Source organism: Bos indicus, chromosome 18, assembly GCF_029378745.1.
Source record: "Bos indicus isolate NIAB-ARS_2022 breed Sahiwal x Tharparkar chromosome 18, NIAB-ARS_B.indTharparkar_mat_pri_1.0, whole genome shotgun sequence".
Classification (NCBI taxonomy): domain Eukaryota; kingdom Metazoa; phylum Chordata; class Mammalia; order Artiodactyla; family Bovidae; genus Bos; species Bos indicus.
Window position 1 is genome coordinate 11,758,070 of NC_091777.1, and position 12,437 is coordinate 11,770,506.

The 12,437-nt window shown below is 50.3% G+C and overlaps 1 protein-coding gene across 6 annotated transcripts in view; it reads left to right on the plus strand.

Moving 5' to 3' along the window:
• The window catches only part of KIAA0513 (KIAA0513 ortholog), a 60,503-nt gene that overhangs the window by 8,965 nt on the left and 39,101 nt on the right, over window positions 1–12,437 (plus strand). For 2 of the 6 annotated variants that reach the window (XM_070770398.1, XM_070770402.1), the window contains exon 1: window positions 59–208. The exons of 1 other annotated variant lie outside the window; for it this stretch is intronic. The gene's annotated coding sequence lies outside the window, so the exon portion shown is untranslated. Of the gene's footprint in view, window positions 1–58; window positions 209–229; window positions 326–837; window positions 6,151–12,437 lie in introns of those variants that run through there. 3 more of the 6 variants (XM_019979327.2, XM_070770400.1, XM_070770401.1) reach the window with 3 other exon arrangements.

Consider the following 12,437-nt stretch of genomic DNA (forward strand, 5'->3'; position numbering starts at 1 on the left):
CGTGACGCTGCTTCCGGGCCGCACCGCGGCTGCGCAGTCCGGGGTGGGGGGTGGGGGGGCGGGGCCGGGCTGCTGACTGACAGCTCGCGCGGGCAGGCCTCAGAAGGACACGGCTCCGGGGCCGGTGCAGTGGCCACACCGCCGAGCCCAAAGGCGCCCGCCCGCGCGCTAGCTCCCGGGCCCGCCCGGCCGGCCAACCCCCGCCGCGGTGAGAGGGGCGGGGGGCCCGTTGGCGCCCGTGAGGGGAACGGCGTGCCAGGCTCTGTGGGCGGCGCGGGGACTCGCTCTCCGAGGGGCGACAGCCGGAGCGCCCGCGGACCGGCGGGTGAGGGGTGGTCGGGTGGGGACCGGGGCTCTGCGGGGTCGGCCTCGGCTCGCGCTGAGGTGAGGAAACGGGAGGAGGGGGCCAAGAGCCCACCTTATGGGGAGCAGGGCGCTCCCTGGGGGGTGGAGGGGCTGGAAAAGGTGTCCCCATCCCTGGCGGCTGACGGTGTCGCCAGGTGGCCTAGGAATGGAGCCGGCTCCCCAGTTTTGGGGGAGGAACCCCCCCGACTCCTGGACGAGCGTGCTGGGGAGGGGCTTCCTCGAACCGGGATGGGGAAGACTCGGTGAGTTGTGCTGCGTGCTGGGCTTTAAGTTTGCTGCCCCTCTGCTTCTGAGGTGGCAGCGGGGGCGGTGTGGGGGCACAGGAGAAGGGCTCGACCCGCCTCCCCGGGACCCCCTCGTCCCCGCGGTGGTCGGGAGCAAGAGGAGCTTTGCCATGGGGCCGTGTAGAGCAGCTGGTTCAGGGTGGCCTGGCACAGGGACCAGGGTCTTGGAAAGGACAGGATGGGGGATTTTCTGGAGCTGGGTGGGAGTTTCGCCTTGCTTGGGGTCTGGGCTTCTCTGGGTTGTAGGTTGATTGAGTTTGGGAGGAGGAAGAGGACTTGTCAGTAGGGACTGGGCAGCTTCTGTGACTCTGGTTAAGTGTGAGGCCAGGGTGCCAGCCTGCAGACTGGGCAGGAACTCACCTCTGAGCTGGCACAGGTGAGAAGCTTGACGTGCAGCTTGACTCGCTGGGGTGAGTAAATGATAGAGGCAAGCTGACAGCTGTCAGGGAGCAGGCGACTCTCCAGACCATTGTCACCTAAAGCTGAGGTTTGGAGCTCATTTGATTCAAGGCACCCCCTCCCTCAACCTAAACCAGGGCAACCAAGATGCTTAACACCGAATTAAGCAAAGAAAAAAAATTCAGTTGTATTACGCTTGAGCGCTTTTTTCCATCTTTCCGTGGTTCTGTTTGGAAGTGTGTGTTTTCCCTTGTTCCTTCTCTCCCTTGGGCTGTCACTGGCTTTTATTTCCACTTGGTGCAGAAATAGGACTGCTTACGCATTTGAAGCACAGGGCGATCGGCTGGCTATTGAGATCAGCTCACAATGAGAAAGTTGACTCATGAGGTTCTTTTTCCATTAAAGAGATGAAGATGGCTGAGGAGTCAGGAATATGCACTTTACTGAGCAGATTATCTCTAACTTCTCATTTGGTTCTGGAATACATTCCTGTGATTTTCTTCCGTCTTTGTCTTTTGTATGGCTTGTGTGGGTTAATGTGAAGATAGTTTGTATTATTTGAGAACACAGCAACTAAGGCCAGTGAAAAACTACTCAGCAACCTGAGTAAATCACAAACCTTGAATTATTTGCTACAGATTTCCAGACAGTGCAGAATATCCACAGATATTAGACATGGTCCTTTTTGCATGACAATAGCTTTGGTTCTTTGGAGGTAAATTGCTTTAGGATGGCCCCAAATGGCTCTGAGGGGCTTCTTAGGTGGCTCATTGGTAAGGAATCTGCCTGCCAATGCAGAAGACATAGGTTTGATCCTTGGTCCAGGAAGATCCCCTGGAGAAGGAAATGGCAACCCACTCCAGTATTCTTGCCTGGAGAACCTCATGGACAGAGGAGCCTGGCAGGGTACCCATGGGGTCGCAAAGAGTCAGACACGACTGAGCAGCAACAAAATGGCTCTGAGAGCACATTTTTTAGGACAGTTTTTCGGAAGGGTTTAAGGTGAAATGAGTCATCATGCTACCTGCTTTTGTCTCTCTTCCCTTCTCTCAAAAGGAAATAATCAAGTGAAAAGAAACATCAAAAGCAGCCTAGGAAGAGAGAAAGTCAGGGAAAGTCAACCCATATGACATGCAAAGGGAGGAGTAAAAATCCTTATTGCCAATGATAACCCCTCACTTTTACACCACAGAGTAATTTGCAAAGGGCTCTCACACACAGAATCTTAACTGATCTTCATAAATGTCACAGATGAGGAAACTAAGGCTAAATGGCTTGCCCATGGTCACTTAGCTAGTAGGAGCAAAGCAGTGTTAAGCCTAGCTGTCTGACACCAGATGCAGTGGCCCATCACCGCTCCGCTGAGCAGGATGCAGGATGCGGGCCGGTGACACACACATCCCAGGGCCCGCGGGATTCCCAGCATCCCTGTCCCCCACCGCTTTCCCTGCTTGCTAAGGCAGCATGGCTCTCGAGCATAGACGCTCTCCACCACTTCCTTCTACCCCAGGCTTGAGCGTCTGCGTGTACTCAGATTTGTTTATAGGTCCTTGAGAAACCTAGTGGGAAGTATGATTGCAGGGAGTGTGTTTTGCTCAAGCGCTCAGAGTTTCCTAATAGTCTAGGTGTCTTCAGCCACGTGATGCAACAGACCAAGGCAATTCTAGGGACACTTGCCATAATCGTTTTCCTTGTCCTCCACCCAGAAGAAAAATGCAGTGGTTGTGAAACCTGAGGAGTTGACCCAGTACTTTTGTTTGTTTTATCCAGTTTTTTTTATACATGGCATTGTTTGCGTTATGGTGATGTGTTTTTTTTTTTTTTTTTTTCCCTTTCCTCTTTAAAGAGGGCACAGCTGTTCTCATTAGGGAAGAATAAGCTTGAATCCCATTTTCTAGCTCTGAGCATCTAGATCTGAAAAAGGACACCAGAGGAGGTTATCTGAGTGTGTTTCAGCAGGTCAGTGGTGCAAAACAATTTTTAAAAAGTCAAGGCAGTCTGGGGTGCATCAGTGGCTGTGTAGATCTCAAAGGACAAAGGTGAAAGTTCTCGTGTTGAGGAGCATGGGCTCAGTAGTTGTGGCTTGCAGGCTCCGTTGCTCAGCAACATATGGAATCTTCCTAGACCAAGGATTGAACCTGTGTCCCCTAAATTGGCAGGCAGATTCTTAGCCACTGTACCAAGAGGGAAGTCCCAAAGTGATTTAAAACAAAAACAACTTTGAATCAAATCATGTCTCTCCCCAGTGACATCTCAGTAGTCTTGGGATCAGATGCAAGCTTCTTACCTGGGCCCACTATGCAAGGACTGACTGACCTTCCTTGTTGCTCCAGCTTCATCAGTTGCCACTCCCTCCCTCAACAAAAGTCCCTCCTTCTTTCTGGGCCTTGACTGGGTCTAACTTGCTCTGTCTCAGGGCCTCTGCACTGGCTGTTCCTCCAGCCAGATTCTCCTGTGGCTGACTCCTTGTCATTCAGGTCACTGGTCCAGTGTCACAAGCTTAGTGGAAGCTCCCCTAACAATTTAAATAATTTCATCCTGGTCCCCAACACACTTTGCTCATGTCGTATTGTTTTACTTTCATCATTGGTATCAGAAATGGCCATATGTGTACGTGCTTTTAGTGTCGGCTCCCCGTTTAACATCGCATCAACAGAGCCCCAAAGAGTGCCTGACACGTAGTAGGTGCTCAGTAAATATTTGCTAAATGAATGATTTTTATAACAGACCTTGTCAAAGATAAGAGGGATTGCTGCATTGGTAGATAATAAGTTAGTCTTCTCTTACTAGAGACAGCCATCCGTAGGCTGGTCAGCTGACTGTCAGGCCAGAGAATTTTAAGCTTTAGACAGACAGTAAAACCAGATCAGTTTATGAGTCTCCTAGGGCTGCTGTACCAAAGTACCACAAACTGGGGGATTTTAGGGAAGAGATAATTATTTTCTTACAGATCAGGAGACAAGACGTGCAAAATCAAGGTGTCAGCAGGGCTGGTTCCTTCTTGGGGTCTGTTCCTGCCCTTCTCTCAGCCTCTGGGGGTTTCCAGCCACCCTTTCTGTTCCTTGTCTTGCAGCTGCATGACCCCCATCCCTGCCTCTGTGGTCACATGACCTTCTTTCTGTGTGTCTGTGTGTATGTATATGTGTTTTCACAGTATCTTCCCTCTGTGTGTGTCTCCCTGTCTCTTTTTATAAGGACACCAGTCAAATTGGATTTGGGGCCCAACCTATTCCATTATGACTTTATGATTAAAAAAAAAATGTTTATTTAGTTGGCTGCACCAGGTCTTAGTTTCGGCATGCAGGATATTTAGTTGTGGCATGTGGGATCTAGAACCCAGGTCCCCTGCGTTGGGAACACAGAGTCTTAGCCACTGGACCACCAGGGAGGTCCCTCAGCATCTCTTTCCATGGTTCAGTTCATGGGATGCTCAAAGCATAACACCTTCTAACTTCGAGATCCAGTAACATTTTAAGGGGTAAAACTGGTAGGAGGGGGCCGGATTATTTTTTGGGCTAATGACATGGATTTGGATGTTTATGCCTAAAGTATTTGTGATCCTTACAACTTACAGCTTGTGCTCTAGGTGGGTCCCGGGCGAGGAGAGGGAGGGTCTGATTCATAGAGTGACTTGCGCAGGGTCATCCAGGACCGCACGAACCTCCCGACTGACTGCAGAGCCGGTGGCCTCTCCCCATAACCGCTGGTGGCCAGGTCTCCCTGGTGGCTCCAGCCTGGGGCAGGATGCAGAGTTTCCCTGACAGCTCCAGAGGCCCTGGGGGGATGACTGCTCCCTTGGGGACACACTTCTGTCCCCGTCCTTGTGACGAAGGGTTGGCTCCCTGATGGCGAGATAAACGGTGCCACTGGACACGATGTTCCCATGTCAGGCCTCGCATAGCCGGTCGGAGCCGGAGGCCACAACATCAGAGCAGTCACATTTTTCCTTTGTGGGACTTTCCCAGTGATTCTGAGGGGCTTTTAAGTAAGGCTTTTGAGAATTCTGAGTTTCAGTGTCTCAGATTTTGACCCTGAAAAAGGTTCAGAAAAAGAGCCATGCAGGAGTTGCTAGAAAAACTTGTGATTTGGGCCTGGTAGGTGGAGAGTGGGGTTGAGGGTCATGAGAGCAGGGCAGCCTGTGAGCAGAGCAGCCAGTGTAACCTGTCCCTTCGCCTTCAGAGGTCTTTTTATTGCTGGCTTCATCTCAGCCAGATACCCAATACCCACTTCTTCCCTATTTAATTTTTTGTTGGCTGGGTAATTCATGCAGGTGGTACAAAACTCAAATGATATGGGAGGATGTCCAGGGAAAAGTGATTTCTGTCTCTACCTCTCCTCCCCTGGCTTCCCGTCTCCTTCCCAGGGGCACCATCTCTGCCCATTTCTGTGTCTCTTTGCAGAGACTGGAAGTCCTTTAATGTCCCCAAGTGCCACCCCCACCCCACCCCATGTCATCCCACACACTGCACTCCCATCCTGACTTTTCATGCCTCTTGCCTTTTCAGAACCCTTGCTGTGGGGACCTGTTAGGCTGGTCTGTTCCCAGGTGCTAAGAGCTGATGGCAACACCTCTGCCAAGAGTTTTATATTTAGAAGGGAGATGCTTAGAAAAATAGGAATCTGTAATGGTAGAGCATGGGGCCTTCAGGGAGGAGTGTGGGAGCAGAGCTTGTATTTGTGGGTTCGGATCCGGTGCCTTGAACTTTAGGGTTAGCCCTGGCGAGGAGGCCTATGTGCCTCCCGTCACAGCCTGTGAGCAGCGCTGGCTCTCAGGTTCATGTAGGTCTGGTCCAAGTACTAGGCTGTGTTTGCAGTTCATCTCTCCCGTTTCCTGGTCTGGAGTGGGGCCCATCCTCCGTGTTTTACGCACAGTTTGGTGGTACCTTCATAGCTCTCAAAAGGCGGTGTGGTCCCAGCGTGGCACATGGGGTGACACTTCGTGTCCCATGACAGAGGAGGGACGTCATGGAAGAAAAGCCTCTCATCCTTGGGGCCTTCTGGGCTCATTCTGGAAACTTCCTTCTGCCTCTGAAGATGCAAAGTGAATGATCAAGATGCATTGCAGTGTGGGAATCATCTCCACCAAAAGCTGAAAGAAATGGTAAATCTGGAAGGGAAAAAAAGAGAGTCAAGGCAATTGTTTTTTCTCCTCGTTACTGAATCCATGTATGGAAGCTCGTGCTGGGTGCGGGCCGTGTTCCCAAGGGCCAGCCTTGCACAAACAGGTGTGCTCTGAGGCCTTTGCAGCCCAGCCAGGCATGACTCAGAGCCGATGACTCACTGGTGGCAGTGATGACCAACAGGCAGGGGAAAAGGAGAATCTAGAAAGAGCAGCACCAACAGAAAATGCCAGAGTTAGTGAGCTTGGAGGGTTACTGTTTAGCTGACATCCTTGAGTGAGGGGCTTTGAGGGTGAAACAGGGAAGCTAAGATGCAAAAATAGAACCCAGGAAAAGTGTGTCGGGGGGAAACCCTCACAAGAGAAGAAAGCTAAACTGAACTGTATGCTAAGTCACTTCAGTCGTGTCCGACTCTGTGCGACCCCATAGATGGCAGCCCACCAGGCTCCCCCATCCCTGGGATTCTCCAGGCAAGAACACTGGAGTGGGCTGCCATTTCCTTCTCCAATGCATGAAAGTGAAAAGTGAAAGTGAAGTCACTCAGTTGTGTCTGACTCTTAGCCACCCCATGGACTGCAGCCTACCAGGCTCCTCCATCCATGGGATTTTCCAAGCAAGAGTACTGGAGTGGGGTGCCATTGCCTTAGTAAGTGCTAAGAATGAAGTCAAAGAATTCAGTGAGATCGGACAGTGAAAAGCTTAATTCGTGTGGCGATGCACAGGAAATAGGAAACCAGTTCACAGAGGGAAACTGGTCCACTTCCCTCTCTGGAGAGAGGCAGGTTATGCTGGACTTCGAGAAGCAACAGGATCACTCTCAGGAGCCCGAGGCCTGCTCTGGATGATGAAAAAATTTCATTTTCCTGTTGTCGTGGAGTAAAGGTTGTCCACATAATCAAATGTAACGTATAGGGAATTTAGTAAGACCCTTGTGCCCCATGAAGGAAGCAGAATCTCGGACTTCCATTTCTCAGGTCACCCCAAGGGGCCAAAACCTGAGGGGTCCCAGGGATTGACCCCTCCCGCCCAGTGGTCCTCCTCTGTCCTCACCTGTCCCATCTCTGCACAGTCACCAGAGCACAGCATCTTGGCACAGTTAAAATCAGATTGTGGCATTCCCCTGAGGCAAACCCTCCAGGCCTCTCCCAGTGCTCCTGGGGTGAAACCCAAACTCCTTAACTTGGCTCCCAAGCCCCTGCCTAGCAGGTGGCAACCCCACCAGCCTCAACCAGGCCAAGTTCATTCCCACCACAGAGCCTGTGAACTTGCCATTTGCTGGGGCCGGGCTGCTGGTGGGCAGTGGGGATTCCTCAGGCTGAAGGAATAGAAGGGCAGGGTGAGCCACACATATGGGCTTCAGTTTCTAGCAGCTGCACAAACAAGTCAATGAAACAGTCCCAGTTAACTTTAATAGTAGATTTTATTTAATCCAGTATGCCCAGGACATGATCATTGACATATCTAATCAATATAAAAATTGTTAGCAAGACAATTACATTCTCGTCCAGCACTTAGTCTGGGGTCTGCGTGGTTGGCACATCTCAGTTTGAGTGAATCGCGTTCCCTGGCTCAGTGACCACGCAGGGACAGTGGCTGCAGCCCTGTCCAGCTTGTGCTTTTGTTTCATTTTGTTTCATTCATCACTGCTCTTGCGATGGGGAGCATGCTGCCTCCTATTTACCTCTGTTCTCTGATTTGAGCACATGCTCCTGGACGCCTGGGCTTGTTTGCCTTGTCCACTTGGCATAGCACCTGGCACCCTGTGATGCTCAAGAATGTTTGCTGAGTGATCAAACATACACATGATCGAACAAACGAACCACTTCTTCCTCTTCACATCCCAGAGGCAACTGAATAGTTGTCACTGCCATTTAGAGCCTCCTTTAATCAGGGGAACTTCATGCACAAGGCTTCCTGTTTCTCGTAAGTCCCTAACTGCCTCATATCAGGACTTGGGTATGTCACAGGCCCATCGCGATAGTTCTTTACTGAGCTTATTTGCAGGGTGACGGTGATACTACCAAGAAAAAGATTTTCAAAAGGAAGCAGTGAACAGGATTGAGGCTCTGTGGTGGTGTTAGTGCTCAGAGTTAATCTAGATCAGGCATTTCAACTGGGGACAACATCTAGGGACCTTCTCATCACAGCTGGATGGTGCTTCAGGCATCCGTGGGTGGAGGCCAGGGATGCTGCCAAGCCCGCAGAACAGCCCCCACTGCCGAGAATTATCCAGCATGCGTGCTGCTGGAGCCCTGCTGTCGATCAGCGTGGCTTCCTGTTGGCTGCGTTTCTGAGTTGCCTCTGGTAACGTCAAGGAGGTTATTAGTCTCCAGAAACTTGACAGGTTCTATGCCGGCCCCATCTTTTCATTCCCTTGTCTCCCTTTCATGTAAACCCACCCCTACTTAGCATTTCTTTTCCTACAAGGGCAGACCAAACAGGCACTGCCTCCAGCTAAAGCCTTTGAGAAGAAAAAAAATGCCGCTCCACATTTGCAGCACAAATTAGAATTCTGCAGGGCAGACGTCTGGAGAAGACCGTGCTGAGAGCTGTGGATCCGTGTGCTTTACGCCCGTGGAAGCTGTTTGGAAACCTTTGCAGCAAAGCAGAGCGGAAGCCCATTTCTTGCCACCTACCTTGAAGTCAACATCTGCCATCTACATTTTCAAGCAAACAAACAGACATGTACTTACACTCATAAGCAGGACTGCTCTGCAGAGTCACACCTGTTTCAATTCTTGTTAAATATGAACGCCCCCCAAAATCAGAGAGTTCAGCTCCCATACTACTGTGGGTAGAAAAGGGATTGATGATAAGTTTCAGGTTTACACTTTTAGAGAATACTTGCAAACATTAAGTGGTGTTGTGCTACACTTGATGATCTTTCTCATCCTCAGTCCTCTGACTAGGTCTGAGTAAGTCTGAACTTCTGTGTGTGTGTGCACGCGTGTATGTGTGCACGTGCGTGTGTGTTGGGGATTATTACTGTCTCTTGCCTGCTGCTTCTTGCTGTTTTCTTTTTTCTTTCTCTTTTCTTTTTGGCCACACCTCACAGTATGCAGGATCTCAGTTCCCTGACCAGGGGTAGAACCACACCCCCTGACCACTAGACTGTCGGAAGTCCCCGTGCTGTTTTCTCTGCAGTGTCTCCCCTTGCCTGGCTGGCAGGCTCCCACCAGATCTCACCTGAACAGTGCAGTCCAGGTCTTGCCCAGGCAGTATCGCCTGCTTCTGCTTCTGGTCTCCCATTCACGCCTGCATCCTGGAATGACAGCGCTGGCCCCCCTTGCTATAATCATTCACTTAGGTCTGTCTCTTCTTAGATGGTGTCTGGGAAAGGAAGGCCCATATACTATTCATCTTTGTGTCTTAATCGCAATTCCCATGACTTGGTAAGGACTTAATAAATGGTCACACACATGACCTGAACTCTACAGGATAACACGTTTCATCTGTCACGCTGGCACTGCCTCCATCTGAGATGAGAGGCAGCGGCTGTGTCCTTGGCCTTCGACGATGAAAGTTGCAGGACTCGGCACTGAGCAGAGAGATGTCAAACCAGCCCCGGGGCAGGAGTGCTCCCTCCTCTCCCTAGTTCTCGGTTTCACTCAGTTGGCACTGTTGTGGGCAGAAGTGTGGGCTCCAGACGCAGCTGCGTGTGCACCGCTGTGCGGCTTTGCTGACACCCTGTCCCTTCCCTATGTCACCATTTCCCATCTTAGAGCTGCTTCCGTGAGTCTGCACCTTTCCCCTGAGCTTTCTGTCAGCCTCCCCATCCCTTTTTTTTTAATTAAAAAAAATTTTTTTTTAAAAATCTTTTGCCCGTGCTGAGTGGCATGTGGGATCTTAGTTCACCAACCAGGGATTGAACCCAGGACCCCTGCTTTGGAAGCATGTTGCTTTAACCACTGGAGATGGAGAGAAGCCCCTCCCCATCCCGTCTGTGCCAGCCCCCACTGTCTTCTAGAAATCTAAAGTCTCATCTGACACTAACGCTTTGGGGTTTTATTCGAGTAAAATAAAATCTGGAATCACTTATGCATAATTGTTTTGTTCTTGCTCCTTTGCAAGTGTTAGTTGCTTAATCTTGTCCAACTCTTCGACCCCATGGACTGTTGCCCTCCAGGCTCCTCTGTCCATGGGATTTCCCAGGAAAGAATACTGGAGTGTGTTGCCATGCCCTTCTCCAGGGGATCTTCCTGACCCAGAGATCAAACCAGGGTCTTGTACATTGCAGGCAGATTCTTTACCATCTGAGCCACCAAGGAAGCCCAACATCTCCTTTTGTTCTTTTATTATTATTTTAAAATCGTTCAGTTTTTTTTTTTTTTTTTCAATTAAGGCCCCAAGTAACTAATAGGAAAACCTAGCATTTGTGGGTGAAAAGCTCTAAGCCCTGTGTGTTTGCCAGTCTCTACTAAAGTAGGAATTAAACAACTTCTTTAAATGCTTTGTAAAAAATGTCACACTGCTAAATCTGACATTGCCTGCATCACTTCCAAACAGGAAGACCTATAGCTTATCTTCTCCGGGAGGGAACAGTAATCCACTCCGGTCGCTGACAGCTGCCGGGAGCATGCTTAGCTGTCTCTCAGTGAGCAGCTACCTCCTTGCCTCATAGCAAGGTCGTGGACCCAGACTCTGCTGGGCCTTATCTAGACTTTCTTAGCTCTGTGGCCTTAGACAGTTAGTTTAAAATACTTATCTAAAAAGCTCTTTAGGCAGCTTCTCTAAGCCTTGAAGTGTCTTCAGCCATAAAATGGGAATAGTAATAACCTAGCTCCTGTATTACAGGAGAATTAAAGCAGGTTCTCCACATAGAGTGCTAGCCTGGGGCCTGGTGTGTGATGAGCATACACTGAGTGTTGATTGTAATTATCAGTTAATTATTAAAAAGTGCTAAATAATAGTCACAGCATTATGGAAAAGGACAATCCAAACCACCTTGGCTTTTTCGTGCCGTTGTTGCTGGCCAAAGCAATAGTCCTTCTGGAGGGCATGTCACACCAGCAGCCACGGCAGTGCTCAGGTGTGGCCAGAGGTCTCCGGTGCTTACTGAGAGGTGGGAGCAGTATCTGTTTTGCGATGTCTGCAAATGCCATCCTTTTATGCAAATTCAAATTTGCAAGGGGAGAAAATTTTTAGAAAAATGTAATTGTGTGTAGCTTCTATCATGAGTAGTATAAGAATCTTGAAAAGGTTTGATAAAAGACTCTGGTTTCACATCTCAGACTTCTTCATAGAATCGGTGATGCTGTCATTAGGTCCCGCAGCGCTGGACCGTTGTCTCACCCCATTGTCTCCCTCTTTGTGTCCATCTGTCTGTCTCTATCATTGTTTCTGTCTCTCTGGTCACTGGAACAACCAGCGTAGGTCTGGTCTTCTTGATGGGATGACAGTCTCCTCCATGTCATGTTTTCAGGAATACTCAGTCTAAAGAGCGCAAGGGATCTCTTCTGTTAACACGAGAGTCTGGACTGGAGTTTTAGGAAGACACATTTGCTCAGTAAGGGGGCAGCAGTGGGTGGTGGTTCAGACAGTACAAGGAATCCGCTTGTAATGAAGGAGACCCAGGTTGGATCCCTGGATTGGGAAGGTCCCTTGGAGAAGGGAATGGCTACCTATTCCAGTATTCTTGCTGGGGAGATCCCATAGACAGAGGAGCCTGGTGGACTGACAGTCCATGGCTGGACATGATTGAACGACTAACACCCGCCCCCCCAACACACACACACGGAATAGGGAAATGAGCCAGTCACTCCAGGAAGGAGTGAGCAAAACCAGCTGTGGAGGTGGCGGCCTGGAGACAGGTCTCCTGTCTCATCTTGGCAGGGGACCCAGAGGCATCGCCCCAGTTCTCTTGAACTCTGGGCCTTGGTTGGAGGGATGGGCTGATGGCTGGCAGAGCTCCAGGCGTGGCCGAGCCTGGAGAGCATGGCCCGCTCCCTGGCGGCCACGTTGCTTCCAGGAGCAAATGCTGCCCTACAGAGCTGGTCTCATCTTTCTTGGGTGGTTCTGCCCTGTGTGACTGACTTCAACTGCCTCAGATGCCTTCTGTGGACCTACATGTTTTTAGAAAGGCATGAGCATTTCCCCATCTCTTGTTTCCTGAAAACCACAGCAGCTCAGAAAGAAGTCATGTCTTTTCTCCGCATGGACACTTGATTCAGCCTCTGCAGCTCAGCCTTTGTTCAGTCAGTCGTGAGGAAGCTGAGTCCATAGTGTGAACTTGAAGGGAAGAGGTGACCTGGAGCCTGGGGTGCAAGTC